This window comes from Sphaeramia orbicularis, chromosome 24 (genome assembly GCF_902148855.1).
Source record: "Sphaeramia orbicularis chromosome 24, fSphaOr1.1, whole genome shotgun sequence".
Classification (NCBI taxonomy): domain Eukaryota; kingdom Metazoa; phylum Chordata; class Actinopteri; order Kurtiformes; family Apogonidae; genus Sphaeramia; species Sphaeramia orbicularis.
Window position 1 is genome coordinate 13,308,536 of NC_043979.1, and position 19,686 is coordinate 13,328,221.

At 33.6% G+C, this 19,686-nt stretch overlaps 1 long non-coding RNA gene across 1 annotated transcript; it reads right to left on the reverse strand.

The window, feature by feature from the left end:
- Nucleotides 1-597: 597 nt before the first annotated feature.
- On the reverse strand, nucleotides 598-13,274 carry LOC115415626 (uncharacterized). Its single transcript, XR_003934845.1, has 3 exons — nucleotides 13,263-13,274; nucleotides 5,091-5,093; nucleotides 598-725 (listed from the first exon to the last, which is right to left on the reverse strand). It is a non-coding gene; the product is annotated as an uncharacterized LOC115415626 (long non-coding RNA).
- Between the last annotated feature and the right edge of the window lie 6,412 nt (nucleotides 13,275-19,686).

Sequence of the window (19,686 nt, forward strand, 5' to 3'; positions counted from 1 at the left end):
TGTAGTTTGTCATCTTTTCACGGTCATCAGATATGACCCATTTTGGACGTTCAGAGGCTCTGTAGTTACCATGGAAACACCGTCATCTTCTACAACATTGATTCACCAATAGAACCCATGGAGTTGGATCAATGACAGTGGATGGACACACTGGGTTTATGTTCAGTTATTGATTTCTTTGCTGAAAACGTCACTTTTTTTTCAGTTTTCTGTTTTTAATATAATAGATCTCAACTATGTGTAATCGTTACAATAGGATATTTATAATATGATTCATGAGCAAACTTTAATAAATTTTTGCGTGGTGGCTGCCTTCGTTTCCATTTCAAGGCAAGGCAAAGTTTATTTGTATTGCACATTTCAGCAACAAGGCAATTCAAGATGCTTCACACAGGATATTGGAATACAACGACAAGGGAAAAAGAAACACATTTAAAACATTATAAAAAGAAACATGTAAAAGGTGATTAAAAACAGCAAGTGTGCACCATGTTTGTGTGCACTGTGTGTTTTTGCTTGTTTTTCTTTGTGTATGTCTTACTTCAGTTATGGTATTATATTATCTGCAAGCTGTTTGTTTTTTTTGTTTTTTGTTTTCTTTTACTTGCCAATGGGACTCGAGATGGAAATTAGTTGTATGGCTATAATCTCTTGTATTTACCTGTAAATGTTCATTAATATGAACTGTCCCATTTTAAAAATAAATAAATCATTCATTCATTCAACTTTTTATGAGTTTTTATGAACATCTACATAATCAGTAACTTAAATATAGAAAAATACCTGATTTTCACTGAAACTGCAAAATACAGATGACAATATCATAATCAATGGTGATAAATCACTCAAGAGAGATTAAACATAGAGAAAAATGTATTTAGGAACTGCCCCAGAAGTAGCGCTGGGTCTTTATGGGTTAAACACGCTGAGGTTTTTGTCCTTGATGTAGGTAAAAACCATATCTGAAGTAGTCATTGTCGTACCTGTGTTTCCCCCCAACCCTTTCATGCACAGTGGTCACTCCAGTGGACAGTTATTCTACAGTTGTTCTCTTGTATTTTCATGGATTTGTAGTTTAGTTCTATATCAGCCAACACAGTGGATGCTTATGCACCATCCCATACACTGCAATTCATACCATTACTGTAACTTTCCTGTTCTTGATAAACCTGATCTGCAGTAACATATTTGAGTATAAATCAATTGCTAATTGTTATTTGACTGTAATTAACAGTTTTTTTAAAAAGTCTGATGCTCTACCGACTGAGCTATCCAGTTATTGTAGTTATTGTTGCCATTATAATTGTCTCCATGGTTGTTACTGTTTGTATTGTTGATACTTTCTTGTGAGGGTCTTCACCACCTTCTTTTCTCTTGTTCCCTCCCCTTCTTCTACCCCCCCACCCCCCATGTCAGGTCCGGCATCGAAATGTGGTTCAACAAAACTCATAATAAACACAGTAGAATATCAAAGGGCGCTTCATATACTTTATGAAGTTATCCTTGGCAAAGCAAATTTGTTCAGCACCAGAAGGAACCAGACTACCATTCTGCTGTTAGGACGCTGGACAAGACAAGTGGAAAAAAAAAAAAAAAAAAGTAGTGTGAGATACTCCCTGGTAAAATGTCCAAATAAAAGAGGATACACAAGCAAATGTGTCAGAAAAATGGGCAATGACGACTGGGAGTACAGTTGGTGTCGGCTGCTGCCTTATCAGTACAGACAGCTGCCTGTCAGCCAGCTGAGCCCATAAAAGAAAAAAAAAAAAAGAAGAAAGAAAGGGAAAAAAAGAAAAAGGAAAACAAAAAGAAGAGAAAAAAAACCAAAACAGTTAAAAAAAAAAAAAAAAAATGTTTTTTTTGCATATTATCTGAGTGTGTAATAGCTAGTATTATAGTATGTTAAAATGTGAGAAAATATCAGACTAGCAACATTAAAAATGTTTTTATTTCATAGTTTTCACACAGTATGTCACTTCAAAAATGAAACACATGGTGTCCAGCTGAGTGGACATTTTTGTAACTTCATGAAGAATAGGTTCATAAAAAAATTTCAATCACATTTTTTTTCATGCCTAAAGAGGAATAAAAATGCTCAGAAAAAAATAAAATATGAATAGAAACCTTTGGGTCTTTTATGCTGTGAAATGTCTGGTGTTTATTAGCATTACAGCACATTACCGTGTGTGAATGGAAGGTGCTCAGCTACATAGAAATTTGTTTTTTAACATTTTTTGCCCAGACAAAGGCCTGTGACCCACTGAAAACAGGTTTGGGACCCACTTTTGGGTTGCGACCCCCCATTTGAGAGTCACTGGTCTAAAATAATGTTTTTACACCTGTGTTACATAGATTCCACTGCATGGAATGGAATATTATATCCTTGGCGTTTTTTGCTCTGTTGATTCAGTTGTAATGAGCTGCTTTAATATGCCCACACAAACACTGGAGCCCTGAGTTAACTAGAGGTTTTGATGTGTGGACTCGGAATGCAAACACTGGAAAATAACGTTTCTGTGATAGGCAGTTTGCTTCAGAGCGGGATTGATAAGAGCAGATAAACACCTTGAAGAGTGGGAGGCGGAGTGATTAGGATACACAGAGGAAGAGGCTGGAGGTTTTGTGTGTGTTTTTAATGCCTAAAACTAGGTGTTGATGAGCACAAACACACTTTCTTGTCTGTACATGTACACAGATCTTTCACATGCATGTGTTGTGTGGAAGTGTTTTGTGCTTTAATAACAATTAAAATGCATCTGCTGCAGCACACATGCCACCAGACTGTAAAAAAGGGACATATAAACCCCAGATACTGTTGTGCCCTTTTCCCAGCTTTCCATTCTGCCACACTTACATTGCTTGCAAAACCCACTCAAAAGCAGAGTAAGCAATGAAACTCTTTTATCAGCACAGCTTGTGTCCAAATATCCTGTGAAATGCTGTTTAATATTCCCTCCCTCTCCTCCGCTGAAGTGATGCCACCTCGTTTCCTTTGTGTCGCTGTAATGCACTAAGTCTGGCCCTCTTGTCCTCTATGTGTGGCGTGTCACAATCCGCTCAAACTTTTTATTTCACATTTGATTCCTCAATTTGGCACTTTGAAATGTTTTTATTCATAATCTTAAGTCTAGAAATGGGCACTATTCTATATATGGATTAGTCGGCCTGGTTCTTTCTGTCATTACCATTTCAGAGATAAGGCTGAATTATGTCTGAAATAAATTTAAAAAATAATTGTTGTATTTGTGTCAACTGTTTGACAAGTAGCAGTATAATTCATGAATTTAGTTTTGCAGTGAGGCTAACCTTGAGCATATACTCACAGAAACCATAATAAATGTCGGGTTGTTAGTGCCGAGACATTTATGAACGTGTCGCAGTGCGTGACGAGTTAACGCATATTGGACAATAGTCTGAGATTTATTCAGCGTCTGCCTGCCGTGGTGATTGAATGTAGGGTCAAATCTGAAAGAAATAAAGTATTAAAAGGTTATTTTTGTTGAAGCAGACGCACATCTGTTTCCTGCACTACTTTCCAGAGCATTACCATCTGTGACAACTGTGGAAAATTCACACATTATTTCAGATGTTTTTCTTGATTCACGTCCTCTCAAGGCCTGAGCACTCCCGTGTCTGTTGTGGTGTTTTGCAGGGCTGTTAGTAATAGTCCTGCATTCTCGGTGAAAAGCCTGCACGAGGCCATGCGAGCCTATAACTGTGCAGAAGTAATGGGCCGGGGAGAGGGATGAATCACGTCAACGGCAGAGTTAACGTCACCTGGAATTTAAAAGGACGCACTGCACGAAGGGAATGTGCTATAATACAGAGTGAATGTCATTATTAAAAGATGGGAGAGTTGTCATCTCAGCATAAAGCGGAGCTATACACGATGAACTGATGAAAGTGAACAGATCCCAACAAGCCAAATATGATATGACATGTATGTTAACCCTTTAACCCCTGAGACATTATTGCTGGTAAAGGTGCTGCTGCGAAATGTTGTCTGTTTCAGCGTCATAAAAGCTGCTGTGAGTATCAAGGTTATTATCGTTAACGAAAACTTACGAAATGATGAAAACTAGAATTGAAAAAACATTTTCGTTAACTGAAATAAATAAAAACTATAATTAACCCTTTCATGCATAGTGGTCACTACAGTGGGCAGCTATTCTCCCGAGTTTCTCTTGTATATTCATGGTTTTTATTGTTTTAGTTCGATATCAGCCAACACAGTGGACACTTATGCATCATCTCCATCCATCCATCCATTCTCTTCCGCTTATCCGGGGCCGGGTCGCGGGGGTAACAGTCTAAGCAGGGATGCCCAGACTTCCCTCTCCCCAGACCCCTCCTCCAGCTCTTCCGGGGGGATCCCGAGGCGTTCCCAGGCCAGCCGAGAGACATAGTCTCTCCAACGTGTCCTGCATCATCTCATAAACTGCAATTCATACCATTACTGTAACTTTGCTGTTCTTGATTGGTTCTTGAGTGGAAATCAATTGTTAATTGTTATTTTTTGCATATTATCTCCATGAAGTGAGTAATAACTAGTGTTAGAATAAGTTAAAATGTGAGAAAATATCACATTAGCAGCATTAAACATGTTTTTATGTCATTGTTTTCATATCATTTTCTGATATTGGGTTTTAAATACTTGTTTGTTTGCTTCAAAAATATAATGCATGGTGTAGCTGAGTGGACATTTTTGTAAATCCATGAAAAAAAAAAAAAAAAAACTCAATTGTATTGTTTTTTTCATGCCCAAGGAGGAATAAAAACACTCAGGAAAAAATCTTGATTAAGGTTCTTATAATTCATGCATGAAATGGTTAACAGATGTGTTCCGAGTGATTGTAAGTTTTAATTTTTGATCAAAGTGTCAAATGTAATAAAGAGTGTGTAGTATTTTACAAATAGGGATGCTTCAGATATCGTATTAAGCAGAAAGTGTATGGCTAGAATAATTATGGGTGTGATGCTTTGGTCTAAGTATTAACTTTGAGTGTGTAATTGGCCAAAATTGGAATGCTATACTCAGGAGTATTTCTATGAATAAACATTTTTATTTGTTTTTTTACGGAAGCAGCAACTCACTTGAGTTTGTTTTTTTTGAAGACCTGTTTTTGAATAAATTCTGAAGTAGTGAACATTGAACTCACATGATTCATCAGCTGACTGATCATCTCATTGCATCTTCCTAGATATACTGACAAAAAAACAAAAAAACAAAAACTCAAAGAAGGTTCTCATAATTCATGCATGAAAGGGTTAAAGAAAAACAATAACTAACTGAAACTGTATTGTGTGCTTATAAAACTAACTAAAACATATAAAAATTATGGATAAAATTCCCTTCATTTTCGTTTTTGTCAATGTTGGATTGATACAAAAGTGATTTATTTTGCCCTAGCAATTTTAGCTAGCGGTACCATATGACACTGACGGTCCATCACTTCTCGTCACTTGTGGTTTCCAGTCGTCTTCTGGTTCCCACTCTACCTGGAAACATGGAGACTGAAGCTGGGAGAAAGCAGCGGAGTCCTGTCTGGGATTTATTTGAATACGACGGAGAAGAAGAGAAAAGATACAACAAAACTAAAACTAAACTAAAACTAAGCATTTAGAAAATAACGAAAACGAATAAAAACTAGCAAACCTGCTCTAAAAATTAATTAAAACTAACTGAATTACAGACAAAAAAGTCAAAACTAAATAAAACTAAACTATAATGAAAAATCCAAAACTGTTCTAACCTTGGTGAGTATGTGCTTGTGTTCCTTCTCTTCAGTGGTTTTGTTTTACTGCTTGTTTTAGGGTCAGAACAGGTGAAATAACAGAAAAAGACAAAGAGAGGAATTCAGCTTTGACAGATTTTTACAAAATGTACATCAATAAGGGATTTAAGATGTCAAACATGAACTGTGAACTGGAACACACTGAACAACAACAAGTAAATTTGAATTTTGACCCAGTAGTTTTTGTTTTGTTGCTGTTTTTTTTTTTTTTTCTAAATCAGTCCAGCTGCTTTTTGCACCGGATTGAACTCCAAAAAACAGTTCCACGGTCAAAACTCTATAAAAATATAGAAAAAAAAATAAAGGAAAATCACCAAAACACTGCAAACAACGGTAAAAACAAAAAACCACAAAGAAAATGGCAAAAAAAAAATCAAAACAGCCCAAACCTTCTATTTTTATAATGAGTCGGCCTCAGTCACTGCTCTGTGTATTGGCCCCCATTACACAGGCAGCGGGGGGGTGCACTGAGCATGCTCAGATGTCTATGAAAAAGATAAGGTCTATTCTATCAGCATGTTTTGAAATTTCTGTTCTTGAGCAAATGGTTAAATTTTTATGAATATTTAAAATAAATCATATATTAAAAATGCTCACCACAGACACCAGGGGTTAAAGGGTTAATGTAGGAGGATTTTACGAGATGCTGATGCGTCTCAATCATTCTAGTATTTCTAAGCTTAGAAAATAAACACACAATAATCACTGATCAAAACCAGGTGTACATACGTGGAAAAAGGACAGTTGTTAAAAACAGTTTAAGTCAGGGGTCTCAAACATGTGGCCCAGGGGCCAAATGCAGCCCGCCAAAGGTTCCAATCCGGCCCATGGGATGTTTTTGCCAAGTGCAAAAAATCCACAGTCTTGAATTGAATTAAGCCAAAAAAAAATGCTTGAATTAAGGAAACAATCTTGAATTAAGCCAAAAAAAAAAAAAAAATCTTCAATTAAGTAAAAACAATCTTGAATTAAATAAAAAAAAAAATCTCAAATTTACCAAAAAATCTTGAATTAAGCAAAAAAAATCTTGAATTAACAATTTCAATTTTTTTTTTTCTTTGTTTTAGTGCAAAAACTAACATTAAATTATGAAAATATTTACATTTACAAACTATCCTGTAACAATTAAATGTGAATAACCTGAACAAATATGAACAACCTGAAATATCTAAAGAAAATTAAGCATGATTTTAACAATTTTCTAACTGTTACTAAGTGTTTAGTGTCTTTGTAGATATGATCCATAATACACATGTAGAAATGATAAGTTGAGGCAGAATATTTTTAAAATTGCACTTATTTTTCTTAAGAAATTTCTCTTTTTTTCAGGTTATTCACATAGTTTATAAAAGTAAGTATTTTTATAATTTAAGAGTGTGGTTTTTTTGCACTAAAACAAAGACAAAAAATTTGGAGTTGTCATTATTTATAGGTTATTATGTTATTATTTTACTGGTCCGGCCCACTGGAGATCAAATCAGGCTGAATGTGGCCCCTGAAAGAAAATGACTTTGATACTCATGGTTTAAGTTATAATGTTTATTTTCATCATAAGCTCCATTTAAGTCAATACACCTCTGCAAGCCATGATACCAGCCTTCATTTATTTATTTATTTACCTTTATTTAACCAGGAAAACCTCATTGACATTAAAAATGTCTTTTCCAAGAGTGTCCTGGCCAAGATGGGCAGCAGTACATTAACCCTTTCATGCATTAATTATGAGAACCTTAATCAAGACATTTTTCCTGAGTGATTTTATTCCTCTTTAGGCATGAAAAAAAAAGGAAAATTTTTATGAGCCTTTTTCTTATGGAGTTGCAAAAATGTCCCCTCAGCTGAAGAAGCAAAGAAACATATATTTACTGATATACTGCATGAAAACTATGAAATTAAAACCATTTTTAATGCTGCTAATCTGATGTTTTTTTCACATTTTAACATACCTGCATGGAGATAATTTGCAAAAAAAAAAAAAACTTTTTGTTTAAAAAACAAAATAATTAATCACAGTCTAATAACAATTAGCATTTTTTTTTTACACTCAAACATGTCTCTGCAGATCGGGTTTATCTAGATCAGCAAATTTACAGTAATGGTGTGAATTACAGTGTATGGGATGATGCAAAAGTGTATCCACTGTGTTGGCTGATATGGAACTAAAACCACAAAATCCATAAATATGATTATGAAATATGAAATATGAAATATGAAATGAGAACAGCTTTGAACAGCTCTCCACTGTAGTGACCACTATGCATGAAAGGGTTAAATAGTTACAGACACAAACTTTCATACATAAAAACAAAAAAAAGTTTTCAGTACATAAATAAGCACAAAATCAAGTTGAACCTTCCAAAGGCAGCTTTGCTAAAAGTGCCCACAAGATGAAGATAAAGTGCGTCAGACAAAACATCTGCAGCCAGATGTCTCCCTCTCTAAGTCATCCAACATCCTCTTGAAAGCATCCAGCGAAACCAGATCTTTAAGTTTCAGGTCTTTTTGTAGTTCGTTCCAGGTGAACGGGGCCACAAATCTGAAAGCCTTTTTCTGCTGTTCAGTTCTAACTTTAGGAACAGACGAAAAGAAAAGATCCTGAGAATGAAGATTATAAGTGTCTGTGGTTCTCTGACTGATGTAGGTCAGAAGGTAGGATGGGAGCAGACCTAGAATAGACTTATAGATTAAAATATGCCAGTGACAAAGTCTGCGAACTGACAAAGAACCTTGAAGTCTGTCTGTGTAAAACTGAGGGCCATGTGATCTAAACCATGTTCTTTTTCCACTAACTTTTTGAAGCCCACTCATATTGCCTCCTGAGATATGCAGAGCATGACTTGGTAAAACCACAAATGATAAAATGAAGAAACTAATCAACAAAATGAACAAAAATGAATAAAGCGGTCAATAAAATTTTTGATGAAATTGGATGAAAAGAAATAAATAATCAGCAAAATCAATACATTTTTTTTAACAAAAATTAGCAAACAACAACAAACATTAACAAAAAAAACCAAGTCAAAAAAGTGAACAAAACAGAAATCAATAAGATTAATTGCTACTGTAAGTTAACTGACATGTACACTTTATTTTTTCCTATTCTTATTCTATTTTACATCTTTTTGTAATGCACGGGATTTAACAACGTGAAAGAAAAACAGTATCTCACTTCTCAGTATTTCCTGTACTTTTAATGAATTGACAATAACGAATGTTTGAATCTTGAATCTTAACAAAACAAACAAAACAAAACTGAGCAAAATGATAACCTAAATCACAGGTGTCAAACTCCGGTCCTCGAGGGCCGGTATCCTGCATGTTTCAGATGTTTCCCTCTTCCAGCACACCTGACAGTCGTTATCAGGCTTCTGCAGAGTTGGATGATAGGCTTATCATTTGAATCAGGTGTGTTGGAAGAGGGAAACATCTAAAACATGCAGGATACCGGCCCTTGAGGATCTGAGTTTGACACCCCTGACCTAAATGAACTAACTTATAAAGAAAATGAACAAAAACCGAACAAACTATTCGGCAAAATGAACAAAACAGTCAGTGTAGTGAAGAATATTCATGTTACTCTGAAATGTCATGGAAACAAGTGTACTGTTTTTACACATTTTCTAAAAATTTCAGTCATATTTGACACATTTCAGAATAAATGTGACTTTAAAGCAGCGTGAGGCAAAATCAGGAGGGAAAAAAACGTTGTCCTTCACAACTCTTTCCTCTGGATCCAAATCAAAAGAGTGAACGTTGAACCTGATGTTGTATCATACTGTTACAGTGAAGTGAAAATATTTTCCAATCTTCCATGTTGAGACACACTCTTTTTCTCACTTCTTATGATGTGGCTCCTCAGGTCCTCACCTCCACTCCTCGCCTTGATTCTACTGCTGGAGATGCGAGAAACTGAGGAGAGAACGACCGAAGCAGCAGGCATTTAACAACGTGAAACATTCTCACAGAGTCCAGCAATAACTGAGTTAATTTCTTTGAGCGCTTTTAAGTTGAAGCGTTCGTGAGACCGACTGCATAACTTGCACTTGTTGTTCTTAATCTGCTTATAAATGTTATTTTTACTATTTATTGTTAAATGTGTTTTATGAATTTTAACTGTGTAATCATGTAACTGTGTGTTGTATTTGCTGCTGCCTATCTTGCTATATATGTGTGTGTGTGTGTGTGTGTGTGTGTGTGTGTGTGTGTGTGTGTGTGTGTATATATATATATATATATATATATATATATATATATATATATATATATATATATATATATATATACATACATATATATATATATATATATATATATATATATATATATATATATATATATATATATATATATCCCTTTCACGCATAGTGGTCACTACAGTGGACAGCTATTCTCCGGCTGTTCTCTTGTATCATCATTGATTTTGTTGTTTTAGTTCCATATCAGCCAACACACTTACGCATCATCCCATACACTGCAATTCATACCATTACTGTAACTTTGCTGTTACTGATAAACCTGATCTCCAGTAACATGTTTCAGTGTAAATCAAGTGTTGATTGTTATTAGACTGTAATTAACAGTTTATTTTTTAAGCAAAAAGTTTTGTGTTTTTTTGCATATTATCTCCATGAAATGAGTAATAACTAGTACTAGAGTATGTTAATATATGAGAAAAAATAAGATTAGCAGCATTAAAAATGTTTTTATTTCATAGTTTTCACACAGTATATCAGTAAATACATGTTTTTTGCTTCATAAATTAAATGCATGGTGTCCAGCTGAGTGGACATTTTTGCAACTCCATGAAAAATAGGTTCATAAAAAAATTTCGATCATGTTTTTTCTTTCATGCCTAAAGAATAATAGAAACACTCCGAAAAAATTATGATTAAGGTTCTCATAATTCATGCATGAAAGGGATATATACATACATATATATATATATATATATATATATATATATATATATATATATATATATATATATTCAGAGCTATATGTTTGCATAGTTATAGATAGATCGATATTTTTTTCTTCCTTTCTTTTTCAGCTGAATTGATCATTTCTTTCCTGCTACTTTTTTATTATACTTTAATCTAGTGACTGTAATACCCATTACTTTCCCCCTGGAATTAATAAAGGATTCTGATTGTGATTCAAGGTTCAAGGTTACTTTATTTATACTCGAGGGTTGATTTGTTTTGCAGACAGAGTGACTGCATTTGGCAGTACAACAAAACACACAGTGAACCTGTTAGGCAGATACTTGATCGAGTGTCAAGAAAAAAAGTGCTCAGTGTTCCACCATTTATTATTATAGCACACTGTAAAAAAAAAAATCTGTAATTTAACAGAATTTTCACTTTTTATTTTACAGATTTTTCCTGTATTTTTAAGATACAGGAAAATATCAATGAAATGACAAAAATAGACTGTGATTTTACATGTCAAATGTAAAATAATATGAAAAAATTGTGACTGTGTATAACAAGAAAATTTCCATTTTTTTTAAAGATTTTTTTTCTTTTATCACAGAAAAATACAGCTAAAATACATTTGCAAATGTATGATAATTTCACAAATATTTCTTTTCTATTGATGAGATTAAACTGTTAATTTAAAGTTTAATACTGTAAAAAGAATTATAAAACAAGATAAAATTACTGACAATTAACCGTAAAAGAAGTATTTGTTCTGTACGTTTAACAAGACTTGTTTGTTAATTGACAAATATCTTGTGTAATTATGGGAGGTTTCACAACAAATATGTTGAATAAATGTATTTTTGTGAATGTATAACATGTATAAGCCCTGATAAACTGTCCAAATACAGTTTTTATCAGTAGATTGTACAACTTAGTCTCATTGAAAATTATTTATATATATATTTATGGGTAATTTGGTTGTTTTAATACATGTAAATATTCTTTATTAAGCATTAAAAAGTATTTTAAAAAAATGCAAAATCTCATGTAAAGTTAGGGCAAAAAACTGTATTTTTATTATGAAAAATTACTGTATTTTTATGAGATGGTAATTTTCCATTATTTTACAATATTTTTTCGGCACCCCTGCTGCCGGAATATTACTGTTTTTTATTACGTTTTGTTGTTGTTATTGTTGTTTTTTTTTTACACCGCAGCATGGGTAAGTAAAAGGATCAAATAAATAAATAAAATCAAATAAATAAAAACAAGATGGAGTAAAACACAATAAAAACCTCAAAAAGATAAAAACAGTCTCTGGGTTAAAAACCAGGATAAGAACATAAAATTTAAAGATTAGAAGTCACAATAATAATAAATAGAGCAAAAAAAAAAAAAATAGAATAAATAACTAAATAAGTAAATAAAGTGCAATGTCACTATTTCTTATTGAGCTCAGTGACGGCGACAGGAACAAAGCTGTTTTTAAAACGCTGTGTCCTTCGGATCTGTGTGATTCTGATCATCTCAATGGGATTTTTCCTGGGTAAATAAAGGTTAAATTAAAAAAAATTAAAAAAATTGACTTTGATCTTGGTCGAATCAGAGAGAATCTGATCAGCAATTGGTAATTACAGCTGTCAATCATGTGTTCTATTCACCACTCTAACCTGTCTGATGTCACCTGTGATCTACAACCTGAACACACATGAGGAGTGGATGGATCAGACCACATGTCACCGCCTAAAAACACTACAACTCATGAGCTCATGTATGCTCTTCAGAATCAATATTCACTATATGGGTCTAAGTGGAGCCCTGTGATGAACTGGTGACATGTCCAGGGTGCACCCCGCCTTCGCCCATCAGGGACCAGGATATGCTGCGACCCTCACAGGGATTAAGCAGTTCAGAAAATGGATGGATGGGACAAAGGTTAGGACAAGGGATGAAGGTCCAATTCTACACAAAGTGGCACATATGAGTTAGTGCAGAACTCTGCTCTAATGTGGTTTTTTCCTGTCTTGTAAATTTGTAAATAGTATTTTTCATTTTTGACTACACTTTGTATATATTGCACTGCACTTTTGGGAGGCCAGTGGCAAATAAATTACCACCTTTTTTTTTGCACCTTCAACTACGCCTGTGGTGTTATTATTATTTTTTGGGGGGGAGGCGGTTTGGTAAAGAACCCCGCAACAGTCCCCTTACAACAGGGGTGTCAAACTCATTTTAGTTCAGGGGCCACATACAGCCTAATATGAAATGAAGTGGGCCGGACCAGTAAAATAATGTAAATGATAGGATAAGAACTTATAAATAATATCAACTCCAAAGTTTTCTCTATGTTTTTGAGTGAAAAAAGTAAAATTCCGTAATGAAAATGTTAACATCTACGAACCGTACTTGAACATAACATGAACAAATAAAAACAACCTGAAATTCTTAAGAAAAATAAGTGCAATTTTAACAATATTACACCTCGTTTTATCATTTATACATGTGCATTACAACTTTCAGATCACACTGGATCTTCAAATACACAAAACATTTAATAATAGGTAGAATATTGTTAAAATACTACATACTTCTCTTAAGACATTTCAGGTTGTTCATATTTTTTGTGAAAGGCTAGTCTGTAAATGTCAATATTTTTGTGTAATTTAACTTTTTTGACACAAAAACAAAAAGAAAAAACAGTTGTTTTTTTTTCATTATTTATAGGTTATTATGATAGTATTTTAATGGTTTATCACTTTGGGTCAAACAACCTTGATTGTTAATATCTTCTGTGTAATTTTTACATTTCACAAATTCATCCCAGGGGCCAGAGTAGACCTCTTGGCGGGCCGGATTTGGCCCCCGGGCCGCATGTTTGACACCTGTGCCTTACAAGTTACCCATGTACGTAGAAAACACACATTTCTCTATCCATCTCAACCCTAACCCTCCTGCATATAGACTCATTCCAGGAATTGCAGATCTTGCGCAGGACACCTGAATAAACTTTATTCAAGGTTTATGAAGAATAGCTCTGTGCACACCTAATATCTGTTCAAATACCTTCATCAGCCAGACCCATTATTATACTAGGTGCAAATACAACTTATTTTCTCAGTTTTATCCCGTCTGAGCAGTCAGATCACCAGGCTTTTATTCAAACACTGCTTTTTTTTTTCCTTCTTACACAAAACCATGAGAAGGTTAACATTTCCACAAATCTGTTCCCACTTAGACTGCCTTTAAAACCTTATTTGGTGCAGTTTAATCAAATCTTCGGCTTGTGTTTACCTTCGTTCTCTTCCTGGCTCGCCTTCCGGAACAGGGAGAATGTGCTCCAATCAAATCAGATCTGCATGAAACAACGGCTCCCCGGCCGACCTGACACAGGTGATTTCACGCCATTTTCATGTGAATCCTGGAGAGGACCGCTCGAGGTGAAGTTCGAAACCGAAAAGAAAACTCGCTACTCTCCTCCAAAACCTGTAATAAAGCAGATTTACTGCTTCTTTTGGCTGCTTTCCTTTTCCCACACCTGTCCAAATGCCTCCCAGACATCATTTTGTACTGAAATCACAGATAAATTAAACAATAACTGCCTAAAATGGACTGTTAAAGCTGGAAAAGAGAATATTTTTTAGTTGTTAGCCTCACAGCATAACAGCCTAAGTCATACTATATGGCCAAAAGTATTGGGACACGTTGAATTCAGGTGTTTCTTTTCTAACAGGGGTCTGGGATACAAAACAATAATGACAAATATCATTATACAGTTTTATATTGTCATAAATATTATTGCATTGGTTAGTTTGGTTTTAATTGATCTCTTTGCTTCCAAAATGCCTCAGAGATGGTTTTTACTTAATTTCTCTCAGCAGTGATTTTGTTTTTTGTTTTCTATCCATGACTATAGTTTTAAATGTTCTACCTCTAAATTTCTAAAATAGTTTTGGTGCTCTGACTGTAAATAATAACTTTTTAACTTTCTCCACATCTCACTTATGAAGAAAAATCTCCCACTAAACTTTAAGGAAATATTGCTGTTTATTAACTATATGGACAAAAATATTGGGACGCATCATGTCTACAGTTGTAAGATGTCCTGTTCATGCTGATTTGATATATGAACATCAATATTAGTAATCAATGTGATATTTATCACATTACAAAACTATATTATGACATTTGTCATAACTGTTTTGTAACCAAGACCCCTGTTAGAAAAGAAATACCTGAATTCAAGATGTCCCAATACTTTTGTCCATATAGTGTATGAGTTAGGGAGTTATGCTATAAGGCTAACAACTAAAAAATACCCTGCTTTTCAGCTATAACAGTCATAATATTATTTCATGTTGCAATAAATATCATATTGATTATTAATATTAATGTTTATATGTTAAATCAGCATGAACAGGACATGATTTGTCCCAATACTTTTGTCCATATAATTTATAAACATCAATATTTCCTTAAAGTTTAATGAGATATTTGTTTTTCACAAGAAACGAGAAAGAAAAAAGATACTCATTTACACTCAGAGCACCAAAAATATTTTAGAAATTTTGAGGTAGAACATTTAAAATCATAATCATGAATGAAAAATTCAACAAAAAAAAAAAAAAAAGCAGTATTGGGAGAAATTAAGTAAAAACCATCTTCCATTTTGGAAGCAAAGATAACAATTTAAACCAAACTAATCAATGCAATGATATTTATCACAATATGAAACTATATTATAATATTAGTCACTATTGTTTTGTATCCCAGACCCCTGTTAGAAAAGAAACACCAGAATTCAACATGTCCCAATACTTTTGTCCATATAGTGTATGACTTAGATAATTATGCTGTGAGGTAATGTAGGAATAATTGTGTACCATTAGAGATTCTGGGACTTGGAGTCTTTCAAAGTTTTAATGAGTTGCAACATCATAGTGGTAACCTTTGTAAGACACAAGAGATTCATCTAAGTGGTTGTGATTTTACCCTTTAAAAAATCCATAATTTGTGACAGCTGAAGATTAATAATGTTTTGTCCAATAAACAGCTGACCTGAGCAACTGGATGACTGATTACAAATAGCCTGCTTATGCTCTGTTGTCAGTAGTTAATGGGAAACAAGATTGAGCCAATGAACAACTGCGACGCAATTTTAGATTTGGAATAAACCAGGCAGAGTAAGGTGAGAGGAGGTGAAGCGAAGAGTCCTAAGAGAACGCAAATTTAATATCCACATAAATTGAGTGTGATGCTAAGAGAAGCCGTAAGCACAAGAGGAAGCAAGGATGTTTTGTGTGTTTTGGCTCAGAATTTATAAAACTGCTTAGAATGGTGCTGATTTCCTCATGCACCTCCAGCAAACATTTGTGTGTAGGCTCAAAATGAGGGCCAGCATGTATTTTTTATAGGATACACTCACTGCTTTTACATCTGACGTCACAGGGCCAAGAGTTTCTCGTCCCGGTTTGTGGCCTCCCACGAATGTATGTCATTGGAAGTGATTTTGCAGTTCTCAAGGGTAAAAGCGAGTGCCTACAACAAAGCAATTGATTAGAGTTTGTGTACAAGCTTTTGCTGGAGATTGGAAGCCTTTGTGGTCAGACCCGAATAATACACTACAGCCTACAGAGACACACAGCTGATATCAAGAGTGTATTTACTGTAGGCTTTGGATGGAGCTACACTGACATCTAGAGGTAAAGTTGGGTAACTTCACCATCTGGACAAAGCATGCACTCTTTTTTTTTTTTTTTTTTTCTGTTAATCCATAAGGACCCAGTGTGATTGTCGTGGCAGTTACTAAAAGGATTTTTCTCTCTATTAAACCTTTCCTAAGTAATTTATCACCATTTATTATCATATTTAACTCATTAATTTAGCATTTTTTCCAGCGGAAATAATCTATTTTCCTGTATTTAACTGATTGAATGAATTATGAGAACCTTTGTCAATATTTTTTCTTGAGTGATTTTATTCCTTTTTAGGCATGAAAAAACAATGCAGTTGATATTTTTTTAACCCTTTCATGCATAGTGGTCAGTACAGTGGACAGTTCTTCTCCAGCTGTTCTCTTGTATATTCATGGGTTTTGTTGTTTTAGTTTCATATCAGCCAACACAGTGGACACTTATGCACCATCCCATACACTTACATTCATACCATTACTGTAACTTTGCTGTTCTAGATAAACCTGATCTGCACTAACATGTTTAGTGTAAATCTTTGCTAATTGTTATGATACTATAATTAAGTTTTCTGAAACAAAAAGTTGTTGGTTTTTTTTATTTGTTTTTGCATATCCTCCTGAAACCCAGCAATGCATTGTGTCGTCTACAGGGGACAAAAGTTTGACAGTTTAACTTAAAAAATGCTGTCCATTACAAAGGACATTCCATTAAAAAATCAATCAATAAATAAAAATTATTTTAAAAAGGTATCTGAAAAAACTGTTGCATTATGCAGTTTCCAATCAAGACCATTTTTTTGTGTAAAAAAGCCAAAATTGTCAATTTCCTGGGTCTCAGAGGATATTATCTCCATGAAATGAGTAATAACTTGTATTAGAGTATGAAAAAAATGTGAGAAAACATCAGATTAGTGGCATTTAAAATGTTGTTATTTCATAGTTTTCACACTGTATATCACTTTCTGATGATGAGTTTTAAATACATGTTTCTTTGCTTCAAAAGTTAAATGCATGGTGTCCAGCTGAGTGGACATTTTTGTGACTCCACGAAAAATAAGTTCATAAAAAAATTTTTTTTTTTTTTAAATTCAATTGCATTGTTTTTTTCATGCCTAAAGAAGAATAAAAACACTCAAGAAAAAATATTGACTAAGGTTCTCATAATTCATGTATGAAAGGGTTAATGAAGATTTTTTTCATGGAGTTACAAAAATGTACACTCAGCTGGACATCATGTGTTTAACTTTTGAAGGGATGGAACATGTATTTAAAACCCATAATCAGAAAGTAAGATAAGATAAGATAAGATAAGATAAGATAAGATAAGATAAGATAAGATAAGATAAGATAAGATAAGATAAGATAAGATAAGATAAGATAAGATCCAACTTTATTTGTAAAGCACTTTAAAACAACTGCAGTGGACCAAAGTGCTGTACAGAAGAAAAATTAAAACCAAAATAGAAGTATAAAATACAGAATAGATTCAAAGACATAAAAATTGTACAAAAAAAAAAATGCAATATGCAACACACCAGTGCAAAAGAAAAGCAGGTAGAAATAAACGTTCTTAAAGTATGAAAATTTAAGTATAAAATTTAAAGATATTTACGTATTTACATTGTGATTGCACATGTACATGATGTGATATGGGAGCGGTGGAGGGTCACTGTGTAATGAAAAGACCATGAAAAGATGACACACCGCATTTTAATTATTTACATGTATTGATAGGATTGGTAGATCAACAGTTTAGATGAGTAGATGCTTTTGGTTGACAGTGGATGTTTGGGTCTTTATGGGTTAAATATAGGGAAAAAAATGAGGTTTTAATGATTTTCTTTTGCATTTCTTTCACTTAATGATCCAACCACAAATGCATTTATTTTACAGTGAGCCATTTGAATAGATATTATGTTAGTTCAACACATCAGTCTCAACAAGAAGTGCTGAAATAGTTGCACTCATACCCCCATTAAGTTATGCAGCAATTTGATCAACATGGATTTAGATTCATTTAAACCTTTTCATCATAGTAAAGATTTAACCCTTCCATGCATACTGGTCACTACAGTGGACAGCTATTCTACAGCTGTTTTCTTGTATATTCATGGATTTTTTTTTTTTTTTTTTTTTTAACACATATGTTTATCAAAGTTTTAAGACACTACATATCTTCTCTGACATGAATTGGTAACATTATGTAGATCTCTCCTGAGCATAAACCCCCAGAATCACAAGCGTTATCCATAGTTTTCACACAATTTATCAGTAAATACATGTTTCTGTGCATTAAAAATTAAACGCATGGTGTCCAGTTGAGAGGACATTTTTGCAACTTCATGAAAAATAGGTTCATAAGATTTTTTTTTTTTTTCATTATTATTTTTTTATGTATTTTTTAATTTTTTTAAAATTATTTTTATTTTATTATTATTTTTTACATTTATTTTTCAGAAGAAAGTTTTCAGTCACATTGTTTTTTTCATGCCTAAAGAGAAATAAAAACACTCAGGAAAAATTTTTGATTAAGGTTCTCATAATTCGTGCATGAAAGGGTTAAAATCCCACTTCCTAGAATGTACTACAGTATTTATTGTCATGTTCCGCAGTGGCAGAAAAGGCACCAACGAGGAAGTACTAAAACCTCATTGTGGCCTACTACGAAGATGTAGATCATTCAACTTTATGAATAATGTTGAGTTGAGAATTCTACACCTTACAGTATTATAAATCAGTATTGTCAACACATTGTGCTTAAAGTATAAAAAATAAATGTTATACTTTTGTAGAATGATTCTTGTCAATCTTTTACTGTTAAATAAGACATATTTGATTTATTTTTTCACTGCATTTATTTGTTTATTGGTTTATTTTGCAATTTCCTGCTGTACATGTTGAAGGTTGACCTCATCTGAACTAAAATATATAGTGCTGGTAGTTTAATCTACAGCAATGCATCAAACTCTATAAAATAATCCTGTGTTTTTGGCATCATTGTCCTGTGAGAACAACATATCAACATTAAGTGAGCTCAGAAAAATAGGTCTGCATTTTCCAGCGAATCATAAGGGGAATATAATTTAACAAAAAACAGAGAGGTTGGAATTCAGCCCATAAAGGAACATCATCCTCTAGTTTATCACAAGCATTTAAAAAATCAGTAGATTTTATGGTTTTCTCTGAACAAGAAGGGGATCAAAAACAGTGGTGTGAAAATTAACTAAAGCTGTCAGACAAAACTACGGTAGGGAATATGTAGGATTTGCCTTGGAGA